This window comes from Eumetopias jubatus, unplaced genomic scaffold (genome assembly GCF_037043125.1).
Source record: "Eumetopias jubatus isolate StellerSeaLion01/CBP00866 unplaced genomic scaffold, mEumJub1_p1.0 scaffold_2, whole genome shotgun sequence".
Lineage (NCBI taxonomy): Eukaryota > Metazoa > Chordata > Mammalia > Carnivora > Otariidae > Eumetopias > Eumetopias jubatus.
In genome coordinates this window covers 99,389,220-99,404,862 of record NW_028274808.1, presented here as the reverse complement: position 1 = coordinate 99,404,862, position 15,643 = coordinate 99,389,220, and positions in this window count along the sequence as shown.

The following is a 15,643-nucleotide window of genomic DNA, read 5'->3' as shown; positions in this document are numbered from 1 at the left end:
TGCAATCCCTATTAAAATACCATCAACTATTTTCAAAGAAATGGAACAAACCTAAAATTTGTATGGAACCAGAAAAGACCCCCAAATAGCCAAAGGAATGTTGAAAAGAAAAGTAAAGCTGGTGGCATCACAATTCCAGGCTTCAAGCTCTATTACAAAGCTGTCATAAAGACAGTATGGTACTGGCACAAAAACAGACACATAGTTCAATGGAACAGAATAGAGAGCCCAGAAATGGACCCTCAACTCTATGGTCAACTAATCTTCGACAGAGCAGGGAAGACTGTCCAACGGAAAAAATTCTCTTCAACGAATGGTGTTGGGAAAATTGGACAGCCACATGCAGAAGAATGAAACCGAACCATTTCCTTACACCACACACAAAATAGACTCAAAATGGATGAAAGACCTAAATTTGAGACAGGAATCTATCAAAATCCTTGAGAACACAGGCAGCAACCTATTTGACTTCAGCTGCAGCCACTTCTTCCTAGAAACATCATCAAAGGCAAGGGAAGCAAGGGCAAAAATGAACTATTGGGACTTCATCAAGATAAAGAGTTTTTGCACAGCAAAGGAAACAGTCAAAACCAAAAGACAACCGACAGAATGGGAGAAGATATTTGCAAATGACATATCAGATAAAGGGCTAATATCCAAAATCTATAAAGAACTTATCAAAGTCAACACCCAAAGAACAAATAATCCAATCAAGAAATGCACAGAAGACATGAACAGACATTTCTTCAAAGAAGACATCCAAGTGGCCAACAGACACATGAAAAAGTGTTCAACATCACTCGGCATCAGGGAAATACAAATGAAAACCTCAATGAGATACCACCTCACACCAGTCAGAATGGCTAAAATTAACAAGTCAGGAAACAACAGATGTTGGTGAGGATGTAGAGAAAGGGGATCCCTCTTACACTGTTGGTGGGGATGCAAGCTGGTGCAGCCACTCTGGAAACAGTATGGAGGTTCCTCAAAAAGTTGAAAATAGAGCTACCATATGATCCAGCAATTGCACTACTGGGTATTTACCCTGAAGTTACAAATGTAGTAATCCGAAGGGGTACAAGCACCCCAATGTATATAGCAGCAATGTCCCCAATAGCCAAACAATGGAAAGAGCCAAGATGTCCATCAACAGATGAATGGATAAAGAAGATGTGGGGGATGTATATACAATGGAATATTATGCAGCCATCAAAAAAATTAAATCTTGCCATTTGCGACAACGTGGATGGAACTAGAGGGAATTATGCTAAGCAAAATAAGTCAATCAGAGAATGACAATTATCATATGATCTCACTGATATGAGGAATTTGAGAAACAATACAGAGGATCATAGGGGAAGGGAGGGAAAAATGAAAGATGAAACTGGAGGGGGAGATAAACCATAAGAGACTCAATCTCAGGAAACAAACTGAGGGTTGCTGGAGTGGAGGGGGTGGTGGGAAGAATGGGGTGGCTGGGTGACGGACATTGGGGAGGGTATGTGCTATGGTGAGCACTGTGCATTGTGTAAGACTGATGAATCACAGACCTGTACCCCGGAAACAAATAATACATTATGTTAATAAAAAAAATCATTTAAGGCAAATCATTAATTTGCCTTTCCTGTCAGTTTAAAACTCTAGAAAATGAAAAGAGACAAAAAGTTGCAGTACAGTCTCTAACATGGAGACTTTTGTACGATTATGAACTTAAATAGTAAGATTATATTTTACGTTAATGAATGAGAAAGGAACATAGGACTGAATAATTAAAAGGGAAAATAATTGCTTAATGACTTAATATGTAAAGTTTCATTTTAATTATATCACTTCATTGCTTAAAATCACTTGATAACTTCTTACTTCCTGTAGGATAAAGTCCCACATCTGTATCTGGGCATTTAAGCATCTCCCTAATGTATTCCCAGTCTAATCTTAATTTATCTTCTTCCACAGATTCTTCTCTTGAGCCATACTTGACTACTTGCTGGTCCCCCAAATTGCCCAGTATCATCTCATTTCCATGCCTTTTTTTTCTTGTCTCCTCCCTTGGCAAGAAAGTTTTCTGCAACCTCCCAGAAAGAACACATTCTTATTTCTCCTCCAAATCCCCCTCCCATATTTGATGGGGTCAAAGGAACTTTATCTTACTATACATTCCGGAATTCATCCGAGAAAGATAACAGTCTTTGCATAGAAACAGATAAACATTGATAAAATTACTGAAAGAGATGAGATCCTAAAGTTAGGGAAATAAATCCAAGAGCTAAGCTACTCTGATCAAGAATAAACAGAAAGAGGGAGAGAAAGGGTGTGTGAGTGTGGTGGTGGTGGTGGTGGTGGTGATAGAATACAGAAGAGAAGTGGATGTGCAACATGGTAGAGTTGCTTTGGAAGTTTTAGGATTCAGAATAGATGATATCCTGTTTTAGACAGTGTTTCTCTGATATGACAATCTCTAAAATCTTTGGTAGATTCTGCCACATGCAAAAGGCCTTTTGAATGTTTTCTTTGTCTTTTATTTTGAAAGAGAAGGAGTATGAAGTCCACATTTGTTTAACTGCCTGCAAGGAGATGAATGAAGAGCCTCAAGATTCAGGATTAAAAAAACCCAAAAAACAAAAAAACATTCAGGGAAAGCAGGAAAGAGGAGCAAGAAGTGGCTAGAGAAATACCTTTTCCTTAGGATTTAGTGGAATTCTTAGGCATGACATGGAGCTGCCACAAGGCCTAAACTGGGAGAATTGCTCAACGTAATTGTAGGGTGACCAATGTTCTCAGGGCCCAACACTGAGGCCTTTCCTGGGATGAGGACAGTCAGTGCTGAAACAGGAAAGTCTCAATCAAAGTGAGATGAGTTGTCCACCCTACTAAAGGACTGAAAGACACTAGGTGACATCTGCATGCCATAGGCACTGTCTCTGGCACACATAAGGCACCTAACACATAGTACCTTGAATGGTTAGTGATAGTTTTCTTTGTAAAATATGTGATGAAATGATAATGTAACATTTTTTAAGTAAACACACACACATACACACCTGATCTATAAGCTAAACTTCTTACCCCCAAATAATTACCTAAAGAGATTTTATCTCATGGAACACTACATCAAAAACTAATGATGTAATGTATGGTGATTAATATAACATAATAAAATAAAATTTTTAAAAAAGAAAACATTTATAAAAGAAAAAAAAATAAAGAGATTTTATCTTAAATAATTACCAGAATAATTTTTCAGTGCATTTTTTCATTCTTTTGAAGTTGCTTTTAGGTCATTGATTCTCAACTGGTAGTGAATTTGTGCCCTTCCCCAAAGGACATTTGACAATGGCTGGAGACATCTGTGATTGTCACAACTCGTGTGTGGGGGTGGCTTCTGGACTCTAGTAAGTAGAGGCCAGGGATGCTGTTAAACATCCTACGGTGCTCAAGACAACCTCACCTCCCAACCCAGGGAAATATCTGATCCAAAATATCAATGATGCCAAGGTTGAGAAATCCTGATTTGGATCCTGAAACATATTTTTCCTATCATAGTATTAGCAAATAATTGGCTTGACTTGATATTTAAAACCGTCATAATCATGGGAGGAGAAAGTGGCACTGTGAGAGCCTGTTTTACCATGTACCCCTTTCATGCCAAGCACAGGGCAGTGACAGGTAAAATAATTTTAAAACATCAAAAGAAGTATCCATAAACAAGATAAGAATCTTTATGGACCAGGAGTGGAATAGAAACACACAGCTGTAGCCCAGGCTTGCTGGGATCTGGCTCCAAAAGCAAACAAGGCAGCCAGAGTTCAACGGTGTGGGGAAACAGGATCCCAAATGCACCATGCCTGGTAGGCTACCAGAGCCAGACTCAGCTCCTGGTTGCAACAGTTCATGAGAAAGTGAAAAACCTTCAGACTGCGCCTCTGAGTTATAGCTTTTATAAGCTCTGTATTAGTCAGTGTAGGCTAGGTTAAGCTGTTGACAAGCAGCTCCAACCTGTATGGGTCTAAAACAATGAAAGCTTATTTCTTGCTCAGTCACATGTGCACTGTGGGTTGATAAGGTGTCTGTGCTCATTCTAGACATAGGCTGACAAAAGAAGCCATCACCTTTATATGGGCTGACATCCAGGTCAAGGGAAGAAGAGCTCTAGAGGGTCTTGCATCAACAATCGTATGGTCTGGCCTGGTACAGAGACATATCACTTCGGGCCAAGAGTTTTTTAGCTAATACTAGTCATGTGGCCTCAGGAAGTACAATTCTATCATGCACCTGGAAAGGGTTAATTGCACTAATGAATGTCACAAGCTCTTTACTCATAGTTCTAAGAAAAAAACATAAAAAGCTGAGAACCAGGTATACCAGGCTGCTTGCTTGTTTAATGACTGAATCTCTGATAACTTCAATTTTATAATAAGTTCAAAGCTTCAAGCTATGAATATGAGATCTGAGCATAATGTGAGGGCTCTTGATGAGGAGGCCAGAAAGAAACCGACTGTATATCATTATACAGGCTAGGAAGAGTGAAGATCTAGAAGGAAAATGTCTCCCTCTTAAGATCATCTTGCAATCTATAATCTCAAGGCACACAAGGAAACCCAGCAATATTCCCAATTCTTCACTGTATCGGCAAATGGTAGCATTTCACAACCTTGCTCTCTTATAATTAGGGCTGGAATATGAAAAGAAGTGATATATTTCAATTCCAAGTTGAGGATTATAAAAGCTGGTGTATGATCCTCCATGTTCTTTTCTTTCCACCATGGAAACACGTATATTCCAAATAGTAGAGGTCCTCTAGTGTAGTATCTGAATAAGGATAATGCAGAGCAGGTCCCCCTGTAGATTGGAAATTATATGTAGCTTAAGTGAGTTATCTATCTATATGCATTATTTTAATCCACTGAGATTTTGGTATCACACAGAAAATTTACTTTATCTTGACTGATACAGTAGGTATTCAATGAATACTTATTCAGTGCTTAAGAACACATGGTGAGCTTAGAAACATGGCACATGTGAAGCTGGACTTTTAAAAGAGAGTAGGGCATGCATTGGTGAAGATCATGGCAGAAGATGTTCCAGACTCTTCTGTAGACTAGTGGAGGTGGAGTGTTAGCTCAGTGTACTGACATGGTCGAACAGATGTTTGCCTGAGTGTGTAGGTGAAGATCAGCTGGAAGGAAAATTCCATGGGAGAAGCAATAAGATGTAAATCATGACAGATAAGGGGGCAACAGTTAATGAAGAACTTTGGTTCTAGTGTGAAGAATTCAAATCTTGCCCTCTTGAGAATGATTTAGGCTCTTTTAGAGGAGAATGCTACATTGAATATTAGTTGTTTTTAGTGATCATTAAACTACTAGTCATATTTAGGTGATTTAGAATGTGGAGTAGACTAGGAACTTATTATAATAAGCTAAATGTGAAATAGAGTGTATAACTTCGGTATTGATGGTGGGAATGGTATAACTGCGAGTAATTGACAAAAGGGAATATTAACAGGACATTTTGGCTAGTATACATAAGAAAGTTTGGAGGGGGGCAAGTTAAAGAAAATAAAGTCAGAATCAAGGTCCCATGCCTGGGAGGCAAATAAAGTGTTTGGTTTGCAAGAGAAGATGATGTTAAACTATAGATTTTAGGGTTGGAAGGACATCTCATAGTGATATTGGAATGCAATTATAATTCTATGGTTCATATGGGAAGTTAGGACTGGACATACAGATTTATTTATAAATATTTTTTTTATTCCATCAACTTAGTTCGCATTCACTAGACCAGTAAACGAAAGTTGCAGTGAGTCCCTTATGTGACACTCAGTAAATGAAAGAGCAATGCCGAGTTTGTAGTAATGTTGTTTGAATTATCATTGACAGGCTTTAGAGTTTTAGTGTTAAAAAAAAATGGCTACCATTAAGGTAGGAGGGGAGAGGGGATTACCAAAATGTATGGATAATTTGTAATTTAGACCTGCCCCCTTCACTCAGCTGTAAGGAGTTCAACTTTCAGCTACAGAACTGGCTTTTGGCTGATACGAAGAACAAATAAGAACTTGCTCTGGGAGATAATCTTTTTTATTAGCTCCTTTAAGGGTTTTAAGTTGTATGTGTGCATTGTGGAATGTAGTCATTGTAGCTTTTGAGAATTGTTGATCCTTGTATAATTCAAGACTGGATTCATTATGAACATCCAGAAATAAGCTGTGCCGAAATTAATTTATATTTGCATTCAGAAATGTTAAAAAAATGAATATTTTCTTCTAGAGCCATGGCATTTTAAGATTTTTGTTGCTATGGTTAGAAGCTCGAAAACACAGGGTTAGCTTTATATAAAATACTTAATACAAAATAGTAGTGTTAAAAGTGCTTCATGTGAACTTGATTGCATAGAACTAATTAATAAGTAAGCAACTAATTCTTATATATTTTGTTACATTAACAAAGGAACTAGCTATATTAAGGTGATAAATGGCAATCGATGCTAATTTTTCTTATTATTTTCATAAGCTTTTTATTAGATCAAAACGTAGAGAAATTTTCATATCAAGATTTCGTCTTGACAAATGCTGCACTATCATATAAAGGATAAAATAAATGTTGCTGACAATACCACAATACCATGTAAGCTAAATTATTTAAAGTTTAATAATGTGCCTATGATTGAATGTATATTAATTTTGCTTTTGGAGAAAAAGTTATTTCTGACAGAATTATTATTATCACTGAAGGAGAAATTCTTCCATACCACAAATCCAAAAAATAAGTAAGTTATGCATGTTCCAAGTATGTAGGATTCATAAGTCAAGTATTTCTGAGTTTTTACGAATATAAAATTATACAATAATCTCCAAGAATGTTTCCACTTATTGATACAGTCTCCAAACAGTGAAAACTTGATAAATGCTTTTTTTTTTCTTTTCAAATTTCCTAACAAGTTTATAATTAGCCATCAGGACAATTGAAATGCTGTTAGACCCAGACAGACCAGATTCTGCTCCTCTATAATCTAAGAATTATCCTGTTTTCACATAGTCTGGGAATCCATTCGGGGACTTTTAAGAAATAAGTGCTTAAGCCATGTCTGAAAGCAGATGCTTGAAAAACTGATGGCCAATTTCTCATCCTATGTGGGAGAATTCTTTGTGTGTGACATAGGATGAAAAACAGGCCAAATGAACTCAAAACAACATCATAGGAACATTTTAACTCCATGAAACACATATTTCCAAAGGGAGATTTTGAACACCGTGGAATTTGTTTTTCCCCTCTTATGGGGCAAAGAAAACATTTTCATTTTTTTCTTTAGTGTCTCAAAAAAAAAAAAAAAAAAAAACACACAACTAAAAAAGAGCCACGCACATTTTCTTAGTAGTATCATTTTTCCGATAGCTGAGATAATCCTAAAATGTATACTGCTGGCCTAGAGGAAGAACATTACTGATTTTATATTTGAGGTATACTCATGATTTAGGCTTCACTTTGGCCAAGGGAGGAACTTAAAGAATTTATGCCAAGATGAATTACTGTGAGAGTCAAGAATCTGGCCGACTGCTTAATGAGGGTCCCATTTTGAATCAGAAAAGCAATATGAAACTTTGTCAAAACATGATAGAAATACCGATCGTGTTTTCTGTTGCTAACCTAAAAGCCTAGATATTTAAATTCAGAAGCACTCTGGCTACTGCTAGTTGCCGTGATGATTGGGTAGAAATTGTCAGAACTCAAATCTTATAAACATAGAAGAGAGAAATTAACACTTCTAAATCAGAATTTACTGATTGCATGGCACTTACATAGCACTAGTGTTTTAAGTAGTTTAATATGGTAACTCATAACCAGTCTTTGTGATAGGTACTCTAATGATCCCCGATTATGAGAGAGGAGCTGCTACTCAGAGCCGTTAAGTAACTTAATTAGGTCATACAGTTAGGAAGCGGCAAAGGCAATACTCGAATGGCAGGTCGGCTCCCTGGCTCACACTCTCAACCAGTGTGTGTGCCGCCTCTTGGAAGTAAGTTGTATGTTGCCCAGCAGCAACTGTTGGTGCTCCCACTGCCGTCATCACCTTAAAACCTTAAAGCCATAAAGCCATAAAACCTTTAAAAAGCTCATACTTTCCCCCTCAGTTGTATATAATAGGAGGAAACATGCTGCCAAACAGTAACCTTTTTTATTGTTGATCAATGTGCAAAAGAGGGTGGCTTTCAGTTTTCCTGGTTAACAAAGGGAACTGAGAATGTGGTGAGGCATCCTGAGAATTCTCCATTCTGGGATCTCTACATAGAGAAGTACTGTACAGAAAGAGAAGCATCACTTCTAAAGGAAGTGTTCGATCTTGAAGTTACAGAATTATCTATGAGAAAATAAAAAAATGAGGAAGAAAATCTATCATCTTGGTGCTGATCTCTACAGAATTTTATTTATAACTGCTTATGGGCCAGGGGTAAAGGTTTCTGATGAGTTGCCTTCATATTACCACACATATATACTGTACATACGTACACACTCACACACAATTACTTATATAGCTAACATAATGCAGTGTTTTCCAATTAACTTTTATGGGCAAATTTTGTGACAGAAGTTTCATTCTTATGAATACATTACATAGAGTATTTTGGTTCCAGTAGTCTGAATCCATGTGGCTTTTGGTTCCAGTAGTCTGAATCCATGTGGCTTTTGGATCCTTACTGAAAGACAACATGATTTCCAACCTTGCTGAATATTCCATACATTCAGCACTTATGTTATATATGAAGCCATAGGCTGAACTCTTCGAAAACATCTCTGGATTGAGCAATGATTTATTTAAATGGAAGTAAATAAGAACCAGTTATCTTATGGAAAACACCTCATGCATCAGATGAATGACATCTAGATAATTCTGCAGTTACAACTCTAGCAAGCTAACGATGCCAAAGCATATATAATATTGTTCATCATGTAAGATTCATCATTTTTTAGAAAGCAGAGCCCCTGTTCTCACTCAATTCAGCTTCTCAAAAGTATGGCTAGAGCAGGAAGAAATCCTTTTAGTTCCCCTTAGAGCCTAGCCAAGGAAAGAACATGACATATATGTACCAACTTCCGAAACTTGTTTTCTGGGAGACTTAAAATATATTTCTTTCAGAATATTAAAAATAAACTGTGGTCTAAAAAAAACCTATAGATGAAACAAATGTGATTCAGAAATACTTAGTGTGGAAATTGAAATCACAATTGTGCAATAAGTGAGTGTAGATCATCTATGTTGCTCGCCAAGGGAAGCAGGTGTGGGAGGTGGTGGTTAGAATGAGGCTGTTAGAATGTGCATCAGTGTGGTGCTGCAGGAAAGGAAACAATTTTCTGCTTGTTCCTCAATTGGAAAAATTGTTCTTCTGATGCAAAGTTTCTCATCACAACATCTTGGGATAACACAGAAGCAGTTGCTGAAGAAACTTAGAGCCCTAAAATTAGAGAAAGATGAAAAACTTGAAGACCACACAAATAGAAAGAGAATAGTGAGTTCTGTGGTTATAAATATTTAGTGACAGGCATTCTGCAAATAAAATTAGAAGAAGCCACTTCCCACCCATCTTTAAGAATAGAATTAATACAATCTGTTATTAATATACAGAACCGGGAAACTTGTAAATCTTAAGAAAATGAAGAATTCTGCCCAGGGATTATTTACCTAGCAACACCAGAGGGAGAGAGAGACAGAGACAGAGAGACAGAGAGGGAGGGAGGGAGGGAGAGAGAGAAAAAAATGTTTAGAGGAGGAGGAGAAAAAAAGGAGAAGGGGAGGAGGAGGAAGGAGAGGAGAGAGAAGAAATGAGAAACTGAATTTTAAATTACTAAGGAGAAAATTAGAAACCCCATGGCATATTATCTGAAGTTTGTGGTATGGTACATAATCTTTCTTATGTTAACTGCAATAAAATCTATGTAGTTTTCTTTTTACTGTGTGGAATAATTTTTAATGTACTGATCAGGGACCGGCCAATGTTTGGAAGGGAAAACTGATGAGAGTGTTATAAAGTAACTGTAAAATGTGGTGAGGACCAGGGGAAACCGAAGCTGACTGGTTAAGCTAGTGTTACTACCAGCTGAACAGTTACCAGACCCATTGAGAAGAGTGGTTGTAGGAGAGGGAGTATGCCACTGGATGTGTGGCTCCAGTTAGAGGAAATCAGCTGGTGCCTGACAAAGGGACAGCAGGGGGGTAGCCAAAGAAATAAATATCTGATGTCTTTCTCTTCCTCTGATCACTGACATATGCCTCCTATTTCATAAACCCAACCAGAAGCCAGAGGGAAAGGAATTTGGTTGATACAGTAAGTAGAAGCGAGATGTCCAGTACTAGAAGAGGGTGGAAAAGGTGGAAAGTAAGTCTGGAGGGGATAAAGAAAAAGCTAGAGCACACTCAGAAAACATTTTGTAATTTTTCAAGTTGTAAATTAAGGCAGGGTGGGTGGGGAAGCCCAGTAGAGTCAAGAGTCTGGTTCTCAGAACATATAAGTCTAGTCATCAGCAACTTTCATAGAAAAATTGTTTTAAGGGGTGCCTGGGTGGCTCAGTCAGTTAAGCGACAGACTCTTGATTTCAGTTGAGGTCATAGTCTCAGGGTCATGAGATTGAGCCCCATGTGGGACTCTGCACTCAGCATAGAGTCTGCTTAAGATTCTCTCTCTCCCTCTGCCCCTCCCCATGCTCATGTGTTTGAGCTCTCTCTCTCTCTCTCTCTCTCAAATAAATAAAATATTTAAAAAAAAAAAGGGAAAGAAAAAATTTTTTTAACAAGACTTACTGCTTCCTAGGTGTACTTCAACATTCAAGGGGCATTTTCTACCCTTTGCAAAATCAGAATTCTACCTTAAGTATTATGGGGAAAAACTTCCAGTTCTGAGATTTTTTTTTCCACATTCATCAGCATAAAAAATATTAATTAGGTTGCTTAAAAAAAGAAAAGAAAATATATGTTTGAGCCCATAAAAGCCTTCATTTAGTCTGTCAGGGATTAAAAAAGAAAAACATTAGAGTGAAGGAAGGTATCTTTTCATACTATTTCAAAATAATTTCTGAGGCCCCACATATATCCACACATATATTTTTAGGCAGAATAATTAATCAAATACTCTGCCCTAAAGAAAATTTACTTGGAAAGTACAATCTGTTCACTGTTAATATCTCTTTTAAAGGTAAAATGTGGCAAAAAATCCTCTATGAAGAACAGAGACACAAGTCCCACTGTCTTTAAAAAAAATCCTTTTATTTTTGTAAAGATTCTTATTACCTTATTAGCATTTTTCAAAAGACACACCAAACTTCCTGAGAATTTATCTGTGGGTCCTTTAAGTCAATCTTACTCTAGAAGTTGATAGAGCATTTTATCAGTCACTTAAAAACGTGAGAAATTTTAAATAAAATGTGAATGATCCTTTTCTCCTTTTTTACTCTAACACGAGGCTCATGTTAATAAAAAATGAGTCCCCATGGATGAGACCAGTTGAGTCATGCATCTTCTCTGCTCTTACCACTCTCAGATAATTCCTGGCTATCTGATAGAGGGTTCTTACCATCTCCAGTCAGAGAAGCACAGAGAACAGGTCTCTGTGTTACGTTGCTTCCCCAGCAGTCCCACCTAGCTCTCTACTTTATAGCTTGGCTTCAAAATATACCTGGCACGGTACTAGACTTACAGTCCTGACCTCTTGCAGAAGAAGCATGAAAAGACCAGTCTTTTTCTGGAATTAATCATGTTTTAGGTGTTCATGTCGGGTTCCCTAAGGAAATGATCTCATTGGTTTCTTCATGTGCGGGACTGTCTCAGAAATATTCTCTAGATTTGGGCTGATTTACTTGAAATGTGTATAGTTACATCAAACTATGTTCTCATGTTAACTAGAAATATCCTTGGATATCTGAATTGATGCCATATCAGAGTAACGTGAAAGTAAAATATGACCACCAGTTTACTTCTTAGTCTAAACTCAGGTTTCAGGAAATCATTATGAATTACATATTGATGTGTAGCTGGAAGAGAAAATAATAATTATAACAGTAAAAGTTGAAACTGTCTGAGGTCCTTTTTTATCCCCCTGGATCTGAAAAGAATCACTTATAATCTGTCTCCTGTTTCTCTCTGGAGGGAAGTAAGGATGTTTTTCAGACGTGCTGCAGGTGGGGCCCAGAGCAATGCCTGGCAGTTGTGTTCCGCCAACCATGTGACCTCTGAGGGGCACTCCAGGTACAGCTAACACTCTGAATTCTAGCAGTTTCCTCACAATAGCTGAGAAAACACATGCTCTGAAGAGCAGAGCATAGACTACTTGCAAACAAAGCATCTTTCATTAAAAAGGCATAAATCGGTGTCACTAATGATGTTACTTATTTGGACAGGCCGGGCAACTAGAAGAGAAAACACAGAGATAGGAACCAGTCACAGCCATATGGAAAGCTCTCTCCCCTTCAGGTTTAGAAAGATGTGTAATGTGCAGGCAACCTGTATGTGATGAGGAGAGCAAATTCATTAGCAAATTAATTCTGAGAACCTTCGTAGAGCATTTATGACAGCCATTAAAGTCATCGGTGTTTTTATATGACAATATATGGCTTTCATCCTTACTCAGGATCTCTCAATTAATGGGTAATTTTGGGGTCAAATCTGTGGTCCCTCTTTTAAAGACTCTTCTACTAGTCTCAGTGTCATTCTATTTACATATTTACAAAGAGATAGCAAACACTTCAAATGCAAATCAAATCCTTTAGGCTTTAGAAGTGTAAGCAAGTTTAAGACTGTCCTGGAGAATTTGAAGGGTAGTTTTGCTTATTTGGGATCCCTCACCTTCATCTGTCTGGTCTGATAAAACCAGTAAAAAGGCATTGTCTCTTTTCCCTCAAAAGCATGACATCTGATTATTCCTGTAATTGCCATAAAGTATGTGTTTAAGAGATAAATTGACAATGGAAATGATTCATTGTATCACAATGGTGGAAGAGAAGTAAAGGACACAAGTTAAATGCTTAGTAAATTAAGGTAAATTTTTGAGAACAGCAGTAATTTAAAATTTAGGTAGAGAACCTGCAAATACAGTTGTTAGTTTCTTTCCTTCCTTCCTTCCTTCCTTCCTTCCTTCCTTCCATCCTTCCTTCCTTCCTTCCTTCCTCCCTCCCTCCCTCCCTCCCTCCCTCCTTCCTCCTTCCCTCCCTCCCTCCCTCTCTCTCTCTCTTTCTTTCTTTCTTTCTTTTTTTTTGTATCATTCCACACTTTTAGATTTGGGGAAACTATTTCCCTCCCTCCCTTCCTTCCTTCCTTCCTTCCTTCCTTCCTTCCTTCCTTCTTTCCTTCCTCCCTTCCTTCCTTCCTTCCTCCCTTGCTCCCTCCCTCCTTCCTCCCTCCCTTCCTCTCTCCCTTCCTTCCTCCCTCCCTTCCTCTTTCTTTCTTTCTTTCTTTCTTTCTTTCTTTCTTTCTTTCTTTCTTTCTTTCTTTCTTTCTTTCTTTCTTTCTTTCTTTTCCTTCCTCCTTCCCTCCCTTTTCCCCTTCTTCTCCTCCTCTTCCTCCTCCTCCTCCTCCTCCTCCTCCTCCTCCTCCTCCTCCTTCTTCTTCTTCTTCTTCTTCTTCTTCTTCTTCTTCTTCTTCTTCTTCTTCTTCTTCTTCTTCTTCCTCCTCATCCTCTTTGTCCTTCTTGTTTGGTGTAACAAATGCTTTAACTCCGAAATATATTTTTTTTTAAAAATCTCATATTTAACTTAAATAATACTTTTAATGAAAATCATTTTTAAGATGTCATATTATACCTTAATTTAGTACATTTCACTGGAAACACATTTTTGATATAGTGCTTCATATTCTAAAAGCCTTAAAGCTCACTAAGGAGAATACAAGAGAATGTAACAGCCCATGATCCAAATGAGAAATCAGGAAAAACCAACCTGAATACTATTATAGTGAAGACTATAAAGACTTTATATTGATTGAAGTATTGGCTTTCTCTCAAGGGAGTCTTGTTCAGTATGCAGAACTTACCTTATCTGGCTGAAACATGTTGATTTACTTTTCTCTAGAATTTGCCTTAGCTTGCTTAGTTTGCCCCATCCTTGGCACATATTTCAGATTGCCTATAAAATATTTTATTAGGAAAAATCATGATTTTTAAAAAACATTTTAATTAAGATATAACTCATATAAGGTGAAGTGCACAAATCTTAAGTAAGCCACTTTACAAATAACCACCAGCCAGATCAAAATACATGACATAGCCATAACTCCAGAATGCTCCCTTAAGCCTCCTCATAGTCAACAATTCCAGAAAATAACTACTCTTTGACTTCTGCCATCATAAAGTTGTTTTTCTGCTTTTGACTTTTATACAAATGGGATCATACATACAGTCTGTGTACCACATGTGGTCGTATTTACTTAGCATTATGTCTGTTATATGATCTTTGAGAGTTTATTCCCCTTTTGCCGGTTTTTTTTAGCTGTAAATATGCTTTAATATATTATTCTAATCTTTCTGAAAGTATCAAGTACAAGTCATAGAACCACTACAAGAAGAAAGTTTGTGTGTTTTTGCTGTGATATTGAATTCTTAGTAACTTCACTTTGCAATTTTTAATATAAAGAAAACTACTTCAGACCCTCACATTCATCTACTCACCCCTGCCCCATGTCCATATTACAAAATAAGCACAACTAAGCACCAATGACACCAAAGTCTGGAAAGACCACTTAAGGCTTTAATTTCACAAAGGTAGAATCCATACAAACTCACAATTAGCTCAAAATTATCTTGATCATGAATTTAGATAGTAAAAATATGAACAGAACTTGGGCAGTTGTGATATTTAATTTTATGTGTCAACTTGACTGGGTCACAGGAATGTCCAAATATTTGGTCAAACATTCTAGGAATGTCTCTGAGGGTGTTCACGAATGAGATTAACATTTGAATTGATAGATTGAGTAAAGCAGATTTCTCTTCCTATGTGGCTAGATCTCATCTAATTAGTTGAAGGCCTGAATAGAACAAAAGGGATGACCCTCCTGTGAGTAAGAGGGACCCCCTTCTGCCTGACACCTTCAGCTGGGACATTGTTTTTTTCCTGCCCTCACAGTCAAACTGAAACATTGGCTTTTCTTAAATCTCAAGCCTGCCAGCTTTTAGACCAGAACTACACCCCTGATTTCTCTGGGTCTCTAACTGGCCTGTTGGAGATCTAGGGACGTCTCAGCCACCATAATCCTCTGAGACAATTCTTTATAATGAATCGATCTCTCTCTCTCTCCTCTCTGTCTCTGTCTATATTTATATCTCTGTCTGTCTGTCTACCTACCCACCTACCATCTAACTACCTATTTAAAACATACCTTCTGTTGGTTCTGTTTCTCTGGAGAACCCCGACTAATAAAAGTTTTGATACTGAAAATGGTTCTAGAGGAACAATTTTAAGGATGATGTTTCTGAATTGGTCCTGGAGTTTCTGAAGTTGGTTCTCTAATTTGATTAGATAAAAGGCAGCAATGACTTTCCTGTAGGAAAGACAGCACTGATAGGCTATGGCGTGATCTGGCAATAGAAATATAAACAAAACAAAACAAAACATTAGAATTGGATACTTCTAACCAAGCATTTATGAGAAGCAAAGATCTTGGCGAT